Consider the following 15,705-nt stretch of genomic DNA (forward strand, 5'->3'; position numbering starts at 1 on the left):
AACACAGCAGGCCCAGCAGCATCAGAGGAGCAGGAAGGCTGATGTTTCAGGCCTAGACCCTTCTTCAGGTCTAGTCCCGAAACGTCAGCCTTCCTGCACCTCTGATGCAGCTTGGCCTGCTGTGTTCATCCAGCTCTACAGCTTGTTATCACAAATAAGGTAAGATGGATAAAGCACCCTGAATGATCTTCAGTAAAAAAAAAGACAAATCCTCAAAGCTGGTAGCACCCACTAAATTTACTAGTGTGATGTTTCTGCTTACAACGAAATTCAACTCTGCTCGAGATGCATGTCCAGAAAAGCAGTATGATCAGTACACTGCGTGGCCTCTGTCTGTGAAAATGTCTTTGATAGTGCTATACTGTGTTGGAAATAAACTTTGCCACTGCCAAGAATGATGCTAGTGGATATGAAATAAGATTCAACCTGTTTTTTCTTATACACTTCATAGATTAGCTTTGTCATATTTTGAACTGCTGGACTCGAATAATGTTACTGCATTCAAAGCTGAGTTTACTGGGATTAAATTGTGCCATGCAATAACAGTGAAAAATGGGTTAAAATAAGCATTTACTTAATAGAATGGATAAAGGAATTTCATACTAGTGAGCTAAAACATTCCATGATAATGCAGTTTAAGCCAATTTAAATTCAGTTCATAATCAGCATCATCTGTACAACTATCGCATCACCTGAATATTAATATTAAAATACTAATGCCACTATAGAGAAATGTCATAATTTTTGTTGAGAAATATAGCTTTGAACATAAACATAAGTACTAACTTTCTGAAAATAAATATTGGAATATCAGGTGATATAATAATAAAAATGGATTAATTATTTCAGATTAAATAGATGTGAGTTCGAGTTTAAAGGATTATTGTGATCCATTTGAGATGATTAGGAGATTGAATCAGGATGTGTCCAAAACTACTAAACATTTGTTTTATAAATGAGTGTTAATTGTTATGTACATTAGTAAGGTTTATTTGGTATATCAGAAGTGACAGCCAGGGCAGCGTTCTCACATCTCTGTCAGAAGGTTAGAGCTTCAAGGCTCACCCGAGTGAATTTCATGCATATTCTTGGTTTACAATTGAATGCTGTACTAAAGATGATGCCAGCGCGGAGGCGATGGTCTAGTGGTACTATGGCTAAACTGTTAATCTAGAAGCCCAGGTAACATTCGGAGGCTTGGGTTCAAAGCCCATCATGGCAGATTGTAAAATTTAAATTCAATAGAAGTCTGAATTAAGAGTCTAATGGTATCCATCTCAATTTTCAGAAAGAAAAAGCCTTGTTCAATAATGTCATTTAGGGAAGGAAATCTGCTGCTGTTATCTGGTCAGGTCTATGTGTGGCACCAAACCCACAACAATGACTCATAACTGCCCTCTGAAATCACTACAAAATCTATGATCTGCACTCATTCAAGAGGGCACCACCTTCTTGAGGACAGCTAGGAACAGACAATAAATGCTGGCCCAGCCAGTGATGCCCACAAGAGAGTGATAAAATAAGCTTTGAGGTGAAGCATTAACCTGGAGTTCTGTCTTCCCTCTCAGAAGAATATACTAGAATTTTTAAAAAATCCCATCTGTCAACGTCTATTTATTTTTCAGCCGCTATAATTAGAATGTTCATTGTTTCTCATTCTTAGTGTCATCTTGCTGTCTAAAAACTGCTTTTTTATTTTCCCTGACATTAAAGAGAAATTATCTATGAAGTGCTTTGACCTGAAGTTGTGAAATGTGCTAAGTGAATGAAGAGGCCATATTATAATGGTAATGTCTCTAGATTATGCGTCCAGATCCCAAGTTAATGCTATTGCAAAACATATTCAAATCCCATTGTGGTAGCTCTTGGAATTTAAATTCTATTAATTTTAAGAAAGTCTTGAATTTAAAGCTAGTTTTGTGGTGACTGTGAAAAAAACTAAATGGAGAGAGACTCCCAAAAAAAAAGTAGCAGAGATAGATCTGAGTATTCTTGTGCATGAAACACATAATGTTATCATGCATGTGCCGCAAGTAATTAAGAAGGCCAATGGAATTTTGGCCTTTATTGCAAGGGAGTTGGAGTTTAAAAGTAGGGAAGCCTTGATACAACTGCACAGGGTGTTGGTGAGGCCACACCTGGAGTGCAGTGTACACTGTCATGAATTTGCTCAGAGAGGATCTGCGTACTTGTGAAGATAACCCAAAAAATACCTTTTTTCTTCCCCTGATCAACAGGTCTTGTTGGATCATGTGGCCTTTTGCTGTAAACTAGGGATTTCAATGATCAAGATACCAGCATTTTTGTGTTCTCTGCTATCCCCATGAATAACAAAGATTTGGCATAGTTTTCTCCCTGTTTTTAAGATTGCAAGTAATTCAGAAGAGATTCACTGGGTTACTTCCTAGGATGGAGGAATTAACTTAGGCTTTGAGGAACTGGCACAAAAAGGAACTGAAGCTTGGGTAGATGGCAGAAATGAGGCCTGAATAGTGGGCAATCGTGGGTTTCTTCAACACTGAGATTCCTGAGGTACAGCAGAAAAGGTAACTAGACAAGAGGCAGAATCTCCTTGAAGCTTTGAGGGTTTCAGCAGCCAGCGAGAGAAGCAGTGTGTGACCTGAGGTGCCTCATCTCAGGAAGGACCCCCCAACCAAGCAAGCATGTGGCTATCATTAGGGCCCCACCTAGAATTAGGTCTCTGGGGGTGGAAAATGAGTCTCATGAGAGCCACTGTCCAATCAGAGGCTAGCAGCTCTTGTGCTCAGCAGTGCCACAAAGGAGGTGGTGGCTGCTACTGGGGAAGCAGCCTCCAGAGATTCAAGGATGCAAGACAAGGGTAAATGATTTATTAGTTGGTGGGGTACTGTTTCTTGGTTTCCAGATTGTGGGAAGTTGGGATAGAGGTTTGGCAGTAAAGGTAGAGGCAACACCCAAATTACTATTAACAACTCTGTGAATTGTCCATACTCTGATTAGAAAGTCCTCTATTGCAGATATGATTCCCAAAGAATCAATTTAGAATTTGTTGATTTTAAAGGATGTTCTGGTTTGCGTTTTCTGATATTAATTTCAGTTATCCTTTACCGTTTTATGATCTAAATGTTTCTTCATATTTGAATTCTGTGTTCGTTATAGGGCAACTTTTTAGGTATTGAGTGATTCTGCAGGTCTGTCCTTATTCCTTTTATATATTTTTGTAATATTTGACTTTATAATTGAGAGAGAGAAATAACCAATGTATGTGACAGGATAATCAGTAATTTTAAGTAATCACTGCAAAAGATTGTTAAATGTTTCCTGTGATTTATGATGCCTCTTTTAAAATCATTAGCTTTATTCTATCATTTTATTTTATAAAGCTTTCTCTCAATTAATTCACCCATGACAGTAATTCTGTGGTAATAGTGATAGAGGCAATATTAGCACTGCAACAGTAATAACTGAATTAATCTCTATGCATTTGTGCCTGTAATCAGATTGCATATGAGGACAGATGGTATTTGTTTTAGTATACAATAAGCCTGTAGCAAATTAATGCAACTGAGTTTGCATGGGCACAAACTTTTAATATGGAAAGAAATAGGTTGTGTTTATCTGAGACATGCAAATTAATAGATAAGCTCTGACCTAATAAGCAAATGACCTTTGGCTCAAATGACACCCTGGCAAGTTGAGAACTTTTATGTCTGGAAAAGACCAAAAAATAAAATGCTACCCCATGTCTGAATTTTCACTAAGTGTGAAGGGACAAGCATATATTCGACTTCACCTTCCAGATTGAGGTGAAAGCTATCTCTGTTCTGTGTCTGTTGAACACCATCGCCTTTTGGAGAGTACAGTGATGCCAACATTATTTTAATGGCTGACAATAAAACTGGGCATTCATAGAGTGCTTTATTTAAACATCTCACACCCATTCCCTCATTGGAAAATGGCTTAAAGATAAATATTAGAGCACCCACTATTAGAATGGAAGGACAGCTTGAGGTGAGTTCTCATATTAACAAGGCATGAAAGCCAGATGTTCATAAAATCATGAAGGGCATGGATAGGGTGAATAACCAAGGTCTTTTTCCCACAGTAGGTGAGTCCAGAACTAGAGGGCATAGGTTTAAGGCATGAGGGCAAAGATATAAAAGGGACATAAGGGGCAATTTTTCATGAAAATGTGGCGCCAGATGAAATGGTGGAAACAAGTACAATTACAACATTTAAAAGGCATCTGGATGGGTACATGAATAGGAAGGGTTTAGAGGGATACGGACCAAATGCTGGCAAATGGGATTGGATTAATTTAGGATATCTGGTCAGCACGGATGAGTTGAACCAAAGAGTTTGTTTCCATTCTGTGCAACTCTAAGACTATATGACTCTGAGTGTCAGGGATTTTGGCACTCTGGTAGCTTAATTTGAAAAGGCAGCACTACAGTCAAACACTGTTCATATGTAAATAAAGGGCAACTTGGTGATGGCATACCAATCTCTGTAGAGTTATTTCAAATGCATTGTAGAAATTTAAATGAAGCATCGTAACAATTCTGAATTACACTTTTCTAATGGAAATAAACTCAGGTTGGCTAATGGATGATTTGACATGAATAATGTTAAAGTTATGTGTAAGCAGTACAGGCAAGTATGATGAATTTGGCATTCAGTTCACATTTATTTGCTCAAAACCCTGAGACAATTTGTTTACTAATAAAAACAATCAATCCTTTAACTAGATGAATACAAGAATTGAAAGTATTTTACATTTGATGCTGAATCTTCATTTCTGATACAGAACAAGAATGCTCGAGACCAATACTGATTAACATTTTGAAACAAAACACAAATTTGCTGCACTTTGGAAGTATTAAAGGATTATTGCCTGTTAATTTCTTACATTGAATTTATGGTTGATTTAAAGCATTCACTAGTCATTGATTTTCTGTCCAAGTTTTAAAAATCTGGGAATATTATTTCTTTCCTTGGAACCTAGATAATGATTCCAGCTTGCAAGAGACTTGTACATTAGACGAAAAAGTCTTTTGAATAGATTTACAAGTCAATGAATTGCTTTGTAATAAAAAACATTTCCTTTCTTCTGCCATCAAATAGTGTATAAAGTTTATAGCAAAGCTACACCCACTGAGAGCTCCAGTGATTACCTGCTGGTCCATCAAAAATATTAATTTCTAGTGAAGTTTTTGAGGGAACCAATTAAACTTAGGTTATCATTCCTATAATCAAATCACATTAAATAATAAACTCCAATAGCAAATATGTTTTTCAGACAGTTATAGAATAACAATTCAGACTAAAATGATACCATATATGTTGTGGTGTTGGTGGATGCTGCCAACATTTCTCTTTCCTTGACTGGTTCTAAGGGTCTATTAGAGTCACACAGCACAGAAACAGACCCTTCAGTCCAACCAGTCCATGCCGAACATAATCCCAAACTAAACTAGTCCCACCTGTCTCCTCCTGGCCCATATCCCTCTAAACCTTTCCTATTCATATATCCAACCAAATGTCTATTAAACATTGTAATTGTACCCGCATCCACCACTTCATCAGGAAGTTCATTCAACACCCAAACCACCCTCTGTGTAAAAAAAAATTGCCTCCTGTCTTTTTTAAATCTATGTCCTCTCACCTTAAAAATGTGTCCCCTAGTCTTGAAATTCCCTCAACTCTATACCTCTCATTATCTTATAAACTTCTATCAGGTCACCTCTCAACCTCCTACGCTCCAGTGAAGAAAGTCCCAGCCTATCCAGTTTTTCCTAATAACTCAGATCTTTTATACCCAGCAACAGCCTGGTTAATCTCTTCTGAATCCTCTCCAGCTTGATAATATCCTTCCTATATCTGGGGGACCAGAACTGGACACAGTATTCCAGAAGAGGTCTCACCAATGTCCTATACAACCTCAATGTAACATATCAACTCCTATACTCGATGGATTGAGCAATGAAGGCAAGTGTACTAAACACCTTTTTAGCCACACTGTTTATATGTGACACAACCTTCAAAGAATTATGTACCTGTACCCCTAGATCCTTCTGCTCTACAACACTACCCAAGGCCCTGCCATTAATTGTATAAGTCCTACACTTGTTTGTTGTACCAAAAAGCAATATCTTGCATTTATCCAGATTGAACTCCATCTGCCATTTTTCAGCCCATTGACCCATTTGATCAAGATTCCTTTATAATCTTAGAAAACCTTCTTCACTGTCTACAATGCCACCAATGGTAGAAGAACAACTATTAGTGAGTCTTAACAAGTGCTGATATGTAGTTGTTTTTAAGAAGGCAGTTAGGTACAAGTTACATTTGCTAATTAGACATTTGCTATTAAGACTCTTAAGAGACTCAGATGACACATCTGTTCTCTTCAAAACCCAGAACTGTTTTCCTAATTTCTCACTCACTGCATAACCTCATCAGAGTTAATGGATCTCCAATCTCCAACATTAGTCCTTTCTGAAGCATTACCTTATACAACATCATCAATCTTTTAATCCCGTTTGCATTTAGTTTACGTCATTGTTTCTGATTCTCTTTCTGATATTGTCTTCTCTATCTTCTCCATCAGATAATAATTAAGAAAACCAGATATTTAAAACAGTGTTTACATAAATTCAAGAAGAATAAAGAAAGAAAAACAGGTGAGCAAGACACACAGACATATGGGAGAAAAATATGTGTTGTGGAATTGTTGAAAGCATGAATGGGAATTAGTTTGCAAGGTTTCAGGAATTAGCTTGCAAGGTTTTGTGCATTTTAGTGCAGTAGTTGGAATAACATTATTTGTTAAAGAAGAAATTGTTAAAATGCTTGAAGCAGTATTTGTTGTATTATGGCATAGATTCTAGATCAGACACCTTTAAGATCATTCTAAGACTTCATGACATGTAATGTTCTGGTATAAAGCTACCTGAAACACCCAAAAGATTAGTAGTACAGCAGCCAGACCACGTGAGCCTGTGACTTTAATCTCATAAATAGTTAGTTATATTTTAAAACACATGTCTCAGAAGAATCTGCTGCTTTGTGGGTACGTTATCCAGACTGACATACAATAAACCACAAACTGTATCATTATCAAGACTCTTTGATTGGAAAACCACATCAGTAAGGAAAAATGGAAGGTTGTAAGTTGAAAAAGCTTCAAATAATCAAAGAGAAGCAGTCTTCAATTGGGAAAAATAAAGTCCTGCATTAATTCTTCAGACAATTCCCAGGGATTTTTAATCTTCCTTCTGGTAGCTTCAGTGTGCAATGAGAATTATTTAGATGAGTTGTAATTTATTTAAAATGTCTGTTTCATATTCTTATTTATAAGGCAGTTGGTTCAAAATCCTACAATGGCTGATCTTATTTTGAATTCCAATAATTAACAAGGAAGTAATAAAGTTACAACAGTTTTTGTTTTATTAACTAAATCAGGAATGACATTATGAAGGAAAAAAAGGACATACAAAATATTTAAATGTTCAGGGAAAGAGTACAGTAGCAAACTCTAGAAAGCAAGACTGAAGAGAGCCAATAAGAGCTGTGAGAGATTGAGGGGGCATATAACAAGAAACAAAATGCAGAGCAATAAAATATCCTTCAGATGTGTTAGGAGCAAACAACATGTTTGATAAAGAGATGAATCATCACACAAATTATAACGTAGAAGGGATGTTTAGAGAAAATGATATTGCTGAATTACTTAACCATGATTTTCACAAATGAAATGGGAAGGACAGTTAGAATATCAGGAACAGGTGTCATGTAAAAGGTGGATATTTACGTTTTTTTAAAAGTAGCAAAGCTTGTGTTGGGAAGATTGATCCTACTAGATAAGTTTTTGTGAACTTTCATTCCAAAGTTTGAATAGAAATATTTCCAATCCCACTGAAGGATACATCTCCTTTCACCGGGCTCTAGCCAAATCCCACAAAATTGAAAAATAGAGGATATGCCTTTCATATTCAAAAATGGGGTGAAGGATGAACTACTAAATTCCTGAGCTGTAAATTGAAAAAGTGTTTGAAACTATTGAGGGTTATTATGAGGGAGCTTATTGATAATAATGAGCTTATTTTTAAGAGATAGGAGACTGCTTGATCAAATAAACATTTGATCACTCTTTGAGAAGATAGACTTAGTAAATAGGAGTAAAACAATGGATGCTATTTGTCTGGATTTCATTCAGAGAGTTATACTGTACCTAGTATGAAAGGTTCAAGTATACTTAATGAAGAGGGACGTATTACAATAATTGGGAAATGTTTGGTTGATGGCAAGTATTTGGTTAAGTGCCAGTTACCAGTGGAGTGCCAGAAAGCTCATTGCTGCGGCTACAGTTAGCATTATTGGTAAGGAGGAATGCCAAATTATTAGCATTGATATAAGCATAAAAGGACTTTGAAGAGTTTGATCATGGTTGGGGGAATGGTAGATACAGTTTTATTGAGTGAAATGCAAGTTACAGGTTTGATTTCTCATAGTTAACTAAGGATTCTTTGATAAATGAAAACACATTTGATATATCAAAGTGGGAAAGAGATATTGGGGTTCGTAAGCAGGTCAGTAAAATCATCAACTTAGGTAGTTGAAAATGGAAATAAAATGTTGATCTTGGGAGGTCATTTTAAAACCGTTTTTGACCTTGATGAAACATCATTTGTAGTGTAGCATTGTGTTTTAGATCTCACTTCATTATTGCAGTGGGCAGAGAGAATAGTTTTGTGGCTAATCCCAGAACATTGGGGAATAAAATGGTGGGAAAGATTGATTACATTTCATCTCTGCTCTCCTGAAAGTGAAAATGCAGAAGGGATTTGATACAATTGTTTAAAGTAATGAGAAGTCTGTGCAAGTAGAAACTGACATGTGCAGGCTCAAACATACTTTTAAAAACTGAGAACACCAGATACAATAGGAAGTTGAGAAAGGTATTTTTTTAAGAAAATGAAGGTAAATGTGTGGGTCAGATTATTGGTTGAGTGGTGGAAAAATAAATCTTAATTGGTTTCAAGAAGGAACAAATCAGGTTCTTGTCGACATGTGGGATTCTGGGTTACTAGGAAAGTGTCAAGTGATTACTGTATTAAAAACAAAAAATACTGGGAATGCTCAGCAGGTTGGATGGCACCTCGGGAGAAAGGTAAGTTGGTTTAGGATCTGAGCGTCTTCATCCAAACTTCTATTTGCTTTCCTCCCTCATTCACTGAGATTTTTCAGAACCGTAATGTGTTACCAACAGAAACAGTATGTATTTATGTTCCATCTATCATATTTTTTTCATGCATTAGCTATGATCTGGAATGCACAACCTAAAAAGGTGGTGGAATTAGATTCAATTATTTTTTTTAAAAAGTTGAGATGTTTGTTCATTTTATCAAAACATTAGAGTAGTGGAGCTTGAAGTTGGACCTTCTAGCCCAGAGGAAGAGTAATTGCAACTGCACCACCAGTCATAAAATCATTAGTCAGAATGCGACTCAATGATAACTTTCAAGAGGAGACTCCAGTAACTGGATTGCTGTTTGAAAGAGCCAACAGACAATGGTTCATCCATGTAGCATCATTCCACAAAAATTCCATTTTCACTTGTCGTTTGCGGTACTGAATTTCTCAATGAATCACATTGAGTCTAGTATAGTCAGGAACATGAGCTTTAAAGAAAGCCAATTCTGTGTAATCCTTATTGTCTTGTATCCGTGCTCAGATCTACTTTCTGCCTGAAACTTTAAGGAACCTGAAGGTATGGCCACTGAACCCAAAGAGGTCACTTGCCTGCCTAATTTCTTTTGAAGCCACAAGATGCTCTAGGATATTGCAGTGCAGCATAAAATATGGAAAAGTTGTTTTGACTGCATTGGTAGCATGGCAGGCTGTGTTATATGTACCCAAAGACAGCACATTAGGTAGAAAAAGAATGCTGAGCTTTTCCAGAGGTAATTCACAAGATTTTTAATGTTGTTTGCTGCACAAGGTCAGGCCATTGTCAAGTATGAACAAATTGAGAAAAATGGACAGTTTTTAAATTATTTACTGCATCACTTTTTTTTTGATAGTATGCACTCGTAGGCAAAACTGGGTTGCAGAGGGCCATCTTGGTTAGCCTAAAGCTCCGCTTAACTCAAGTTTGCATGCAGACCTCGCCTTAATTTTCTTGCATGTGCCTCTTTAAATAAGTTAACCATAACTCCCCACAGGACTTTAGCTGAAGTCTGTCCAATGCAGTGTAAAGTTCTAACAAGGTTTCCCAACTTTTATACTCCAACAACTTACAGTAATGGTAAATTGCCTTTCTAATCTTTCATGATCTTTATACAAGGACACCCAGATCTCTCAGTACCACAGCAGTCTCTATTTAAATAATAGTCTGCTTTTCTATTATTCCTGACAAAAGGAATAACTTGCATTTTCCCACATTATATGGCAAAAAACTGCCTACATAATTAACATATCTACATCCTTTATCATATACTAGCTTTTTCAAAGCTTACTTTCCTATTTTTATGAACTTGACTACAATGCAATCAATCCCTTCATCCAGATCATTAACACAGATTACAAGTAGTTGAGATAATAAGTACTGCCGATGCTAGAGTCAGAGATAACACAGTGTGGAGCTGGAGGAACACAGCAGGCCAGGCAGAGGAGCAGGAAAGCTGATGTTTCGGGTTGGGACCCTTCTTCAGAAAAATTATTACAAATAGTTGAGGTCTGATTCTATGTCACTTTGCTAGCAACTCTTTGCTAATCTGAAAATTAACTATTTATATTAATTCTGCCTGGTTAATTAGTCAATCTTCTACCTATGCTAATAAATCATTTCTAGCACTAGCTCTTGTGCAGCAACATTTTGTGGAAATTTATTAAATTAATCATGGAAACAAATTCATTGCATTACTGGCTTCCCCTAAATGCACCCTGCTTGTTACATCCTCAAAGAACGCATAAATTTTAAAGAATCACAAAATTGATACAGCACAGAAGACAGCCTATCAACCCATCATGCTTACATCAGATCTGTGAATGAGCATTTCATTGAGTGCCATTCTCATCTTCCCAACCACCTCAACATTGCAAGATATTCCTTTTCAGACAAATCTAATGCCCTTTAGAAATGCACCTGCCTCCACCACACACTGGTTGCACAATCTCGACTTTAACCACTTGGAATAAGCTGCCAGAGGGAATGGTTCGAGGCTGGTGCAATTACAACATTTAAAGACATCTGGATGGATACATGAATAGGAAGGGGTCAGAGGTATACGGACCAAATGTTGGAAAATGAGATCAGATTGGTTTGGGATATCTGGTCAGCATGGGTGTGTTGGACCGAAGGGCCTGTTTCCATGATGTACAACTCTATGGCTCTATATGACAAATGTCCTGAAGCACTTTGTAGGAAATTGAAACACTCTGTGCCTGAAGGGAAAGATTTTGATGGAAGGGAAAACAATGAAGGCATGACAAATCTTCAACTAAGTGTTTGGTTAATTTCTGCCCTTACATTACCTTTGGCAGCAATAAAGATATATGGGAAGGCAGCTTTGAGAAGCAGCCCTCAAACAGCTGACAATTCCACAAATAACCAATGGTTCAAAATGAAACCTAAACTATGACCTAAGTCTGTAACTATGCTTCAAGGCGACTATAAATAAATCAATTTTTTGTTTGATTGTGTTAGATTTCTGGTCTCTTATTGTTTTGGGATTTCTTTTCTGTGCAAACTAGAACTGTTGCACAGAGGTTTATTTATTGTTTTGAAGCTCCTGAAGACAGGATGACAATTCATTTGACATTGATCTTTGCAGGGCTGTTAGATGTATTTACAAGAGCCTGCTCAAAGTCACCCTTGTCAAAACTCACTGGGGTAGTGTGCTGGAAACCAAGCTCCATTATTCTCTGAGATAACAAGGTGTAGAGCTGAATGAACACAGCACGCCGGGCAGGGAAGAAGGGTCTAGGCCTGAAACGTCAGTTTTCCTGCTCCTCTGATGCTGCTTGGCCTGCTGTGTTCATCCAGCTCTACACCTTGTTATCTCAGATTCTCCAAGATCTGCAGCTCCTTCTATCTTCATTATTCCCTGAATTGTTGCAGAAGTTAAGAATTTCATAAAATATGCAAAATTTCCCAATTTACCTGTCCTTCTGGCCCAAGGTGACAGAAAGCATGAACTGGCTTTCTGTACTCAAAAGAAATTACAACTAATTAGACTGCAGTTACATGTAAACAGTTATGAATAGTTGTCATATAACTATAATAACTGAAACTCTCCTGCTCCAGACATGTGTAATATCATCTCTGAATTGGTTGATGAGAAAAATGTTAAATAATAAAAAAAAAAGATGAGAAGTAAGGGACCTTCTTGTGTTACTGTGGTAGTGTCTCCAACCCTTGGAGCAGAATTAGGGAGGGTCACCGGACCCAAAACGTTAACTCTGTTTTCTCCTCCACAGATGCTGCCAGACCTGCTGAGCTTTTCCAGCAACTTTTCTTGGAGCAGAAGGTCTGGGTTCAATTCCCACCTGCTCCAGAGGTGTGTAATAACCACTCTGAATAGGTTAAATAGAAAAGTAGGTTAATATAAACTTAAACTAAAGCAGATCAGGTGCAGTGGAAGTGTCCCTGACCCTGAACTGGGAGGTCCAGGTTCAAGTCCAACCAACTCCAGAGATGTGCAACAACATTTCTGAACAGGTTGATTAGAAAACTAGGCTAAATAAAGAGATTCAAAGAAATTCTTGTGGGACAGTGGTAGAGAACCTAACCTTTGACTGGGAAGTCCAGGTTCAAGTCCCATTTGCTCCCCAATAGGAAACGTAATTGATACTCTATTTAAAAAAATGGAAGAACTCCAGATGCTGTAAATCAGAACCAAAAGCAGAACTTGCTGGAAAAGCTTAGCAGCTCTGGCAACGTCTGTGAAGAGAAATCAGAGTTAACATTTCGAGTTCCTCAGAATTGATGGTAGCTAGGAAAATGTTGTTTCTTTTATGCAGTGGATAGGGTCGGGGTAGGGGATAAGGAGTAAATGAGAGGTGATTGGAGATAGAGCCCAAAGAGACAGAAGAACATTTGAACAGACAAAGGAGTGGATGATGATCTGGCTAGGAGGGTGAATAGCTGTTAATGGCAACTGTTAGTGGCTAACGATGGGTTGTGTGTAATAGCAGACTGTGATCACAAGGCCTTGGTGTGTGGGTGTGGGAGCTCGGACATAAGAGAGTTCAAGGTCTAAATTTATTGAACTTGATATTGAGTCCAGAAGGCTGCAGGGTTCCCAAGTGGAAAATGAGGTGTTATTCTTCCAGTTTATGCTCACTCACCGTAGACTGGAAGTGTAATTGAAACTCTAATGCACTTAAAAATGCCCCCTTATATGTCCCTCTGTCTTGTGGCCTTAATACATGACTCTTCTGTCTATCAAAAATCAATCTAACTCAGCCTTGAATAACGTCACTGCCTCAGTATCCATTGCATTTTTAGGAGGAGAGTTCCAAATTCTAATGACACTCAGAAACAAAATAATCTCTTTGTTTTTGACTTCAATTAAAGACCTATTTTATGTATTTTTCTTTTGTATTTTCATTTTCTCTTCCCTCTTTGCTTATTAATTTTGTGGTCCTCTTTTGCTGATTTCTAAAATCTTCCCTCTCCTTGAGTTTATTATGCTTTTTTGGCAAATTATCATCTTCATGCTTTGTTCTAATACTCTTTAATTCCTCTTGTTAGCTGTGATTAAACTGTTACCTTGGTTTTTGCTGTGCCTTAAGTTAGTGTATATTTTCTAGAAATGATATCTGAATCCTTTAAATAGTTTGCCTGCTTGTCTATTGTTATATTTTGTAATGCAGTTTCCCAATCCGTTGTAATCTCTCATACCTACTTAAATTGCTATGTTTAGATTTAAGACCATCATTTCAGACATGCCAAAATCAATTTCAGGTTCAATATAATATTCGTTCGTGTTATGGGAACTCTTCCCCGGAGGGTCTTTTATGACAAGATTATTAATTAACCCTTCCTGATTGCATAATTCTCCCAAATTCAAAACTGCCTGTTTCCTAGCTGTTTCTTCACAAACTGATCTCAAACTATTGTGTCTATGTTCTGTAAATTTGTCCTCTATTCTGCAAATCTGCTTTGTATTTTATCTCAAGGTTAAAGTTCCTTGTGATTATTATATTATCCATTCTGCTAGTCTCTCCAGATTCCTGGCTTATGCACTGCCATTCGCTGCACCTGCTGTTTGGGACCTGTAAACAGTCCTGTCAAAATTTTAACCATGTTGTTTCTTGCTTCCACACAATCTGATTCTACACATTGATTTTATGAGTTAAGATGCTTTCTCATCACTATTTTTACTCCATCCTTTGTATCAGAGCCAATCTTCTTCACTTTCCCTTATTTCTGGGACTACTAAAAGTTCAGCATCTCATTCCCTTAACAGTGACTGCAATCATAATTCCTTTGTTTGTGATTAGGATGCGTAGGCACGCAGGACGCCTGGTTCTTAGAAGAAAATTTTCAAAGAAAGGTAATTTTTCCTAACTATGAATGGAACAACGTTTTAAAAAAGACTTTGACATCAAACCATTTCACAGATGTTTTCTGGTAGTCAAAAAATTCCATGTCACTCATGACGGAGGCAGTCTTGTTCACCGCTGTGAATTCTTATTGCTATTTTCAAATAACACAGGTTAAGTAGCATGGATTCTGTTTATTTGAAAACTTCAAATAGATTTATTAGCAGCTGAGATTACAACTTGCAGTTACAGATAAATATGTATGCAATATCTTGCTAGCATTTCTTCCTTTTGGATAGCACGTGACAGTTGGTCATATGGTTTACATCCTGATTGTTGGCTCATTGGCATATCCAGTTCTTAAAGCAATAGAACAGTTAAAGTGCTAAGACAACACCAACATTCTTGCAAGATAAAATTAATGAACTAAGAGTAAAAATACATTCACATTCGGATAGTGGTAAACCATTTACGCCATAGAGTCATAGAGTAATGCAGCATGGAAACAGGCCCTTCAGCCCAAACCTGTCCACGCTGACCTTAGTGCCCACTCAGCTAGTTCCAATTGCCTGCATCTGGTCCATATCCCTCAAAACTCTTCCCATCCATGCACCTATTCAAATTTTTAAAAAATGTTACTATTGTACCTGCCTCAACCACTTTATCTGGCAGTCCATTCCATATATATACCACTCTCTGTGTGAAGAAGTTACTCCTTAGGTCCTTCTTAAATCTTTTCCCTCTCACCTTAAACTTGTGCCCCCTTGTTTTCAATTCTCCATCCCTTGGAAAAAGACTATATGCATTCATCCTTTCTATGCCCCTCATGATTTTATGCACCTCAATAAGGTCACCCTTCAGTCTCCTACATTCCAAGGAATAAAATCCTATCTTGGCCAACCTCTCCCTATAACTCAGGCCTATTAGTCCTGACAGCATCCTTGTAAATCTTGTTTGCACATTTTACAGTTTAACTATGCCTTTCTTCAACAGGATGACCTAAACTGTACACAATATTTCAACTGCGGCCTCCCCAATGATTTATACAACTGTAACATAATGTCCCAACTCCTATACTCAATGCCTCAGCTGATGAAGGCCAGCATGCTAACTGCCTTCTTCACCATCCTGTCTACCTGTGATGCTGCTTTCAATGAACTATGCACTTGTAAT

Source organism: Rhincodon typus, chromosome 6 (genome assembly GCF_021869965.1).
Source record: "Rhincodon typus isolate 14 chromosome 6, sRhiTyp1.1, whole genome shotgun sequence".
NCBI classification, from domain to species: Eukaryota; Metazoa; Chordata; class Chondrichthyes; order Orectolobiformes; family Rhincodontidae; genus Rhincodon; species Rhincodon typus.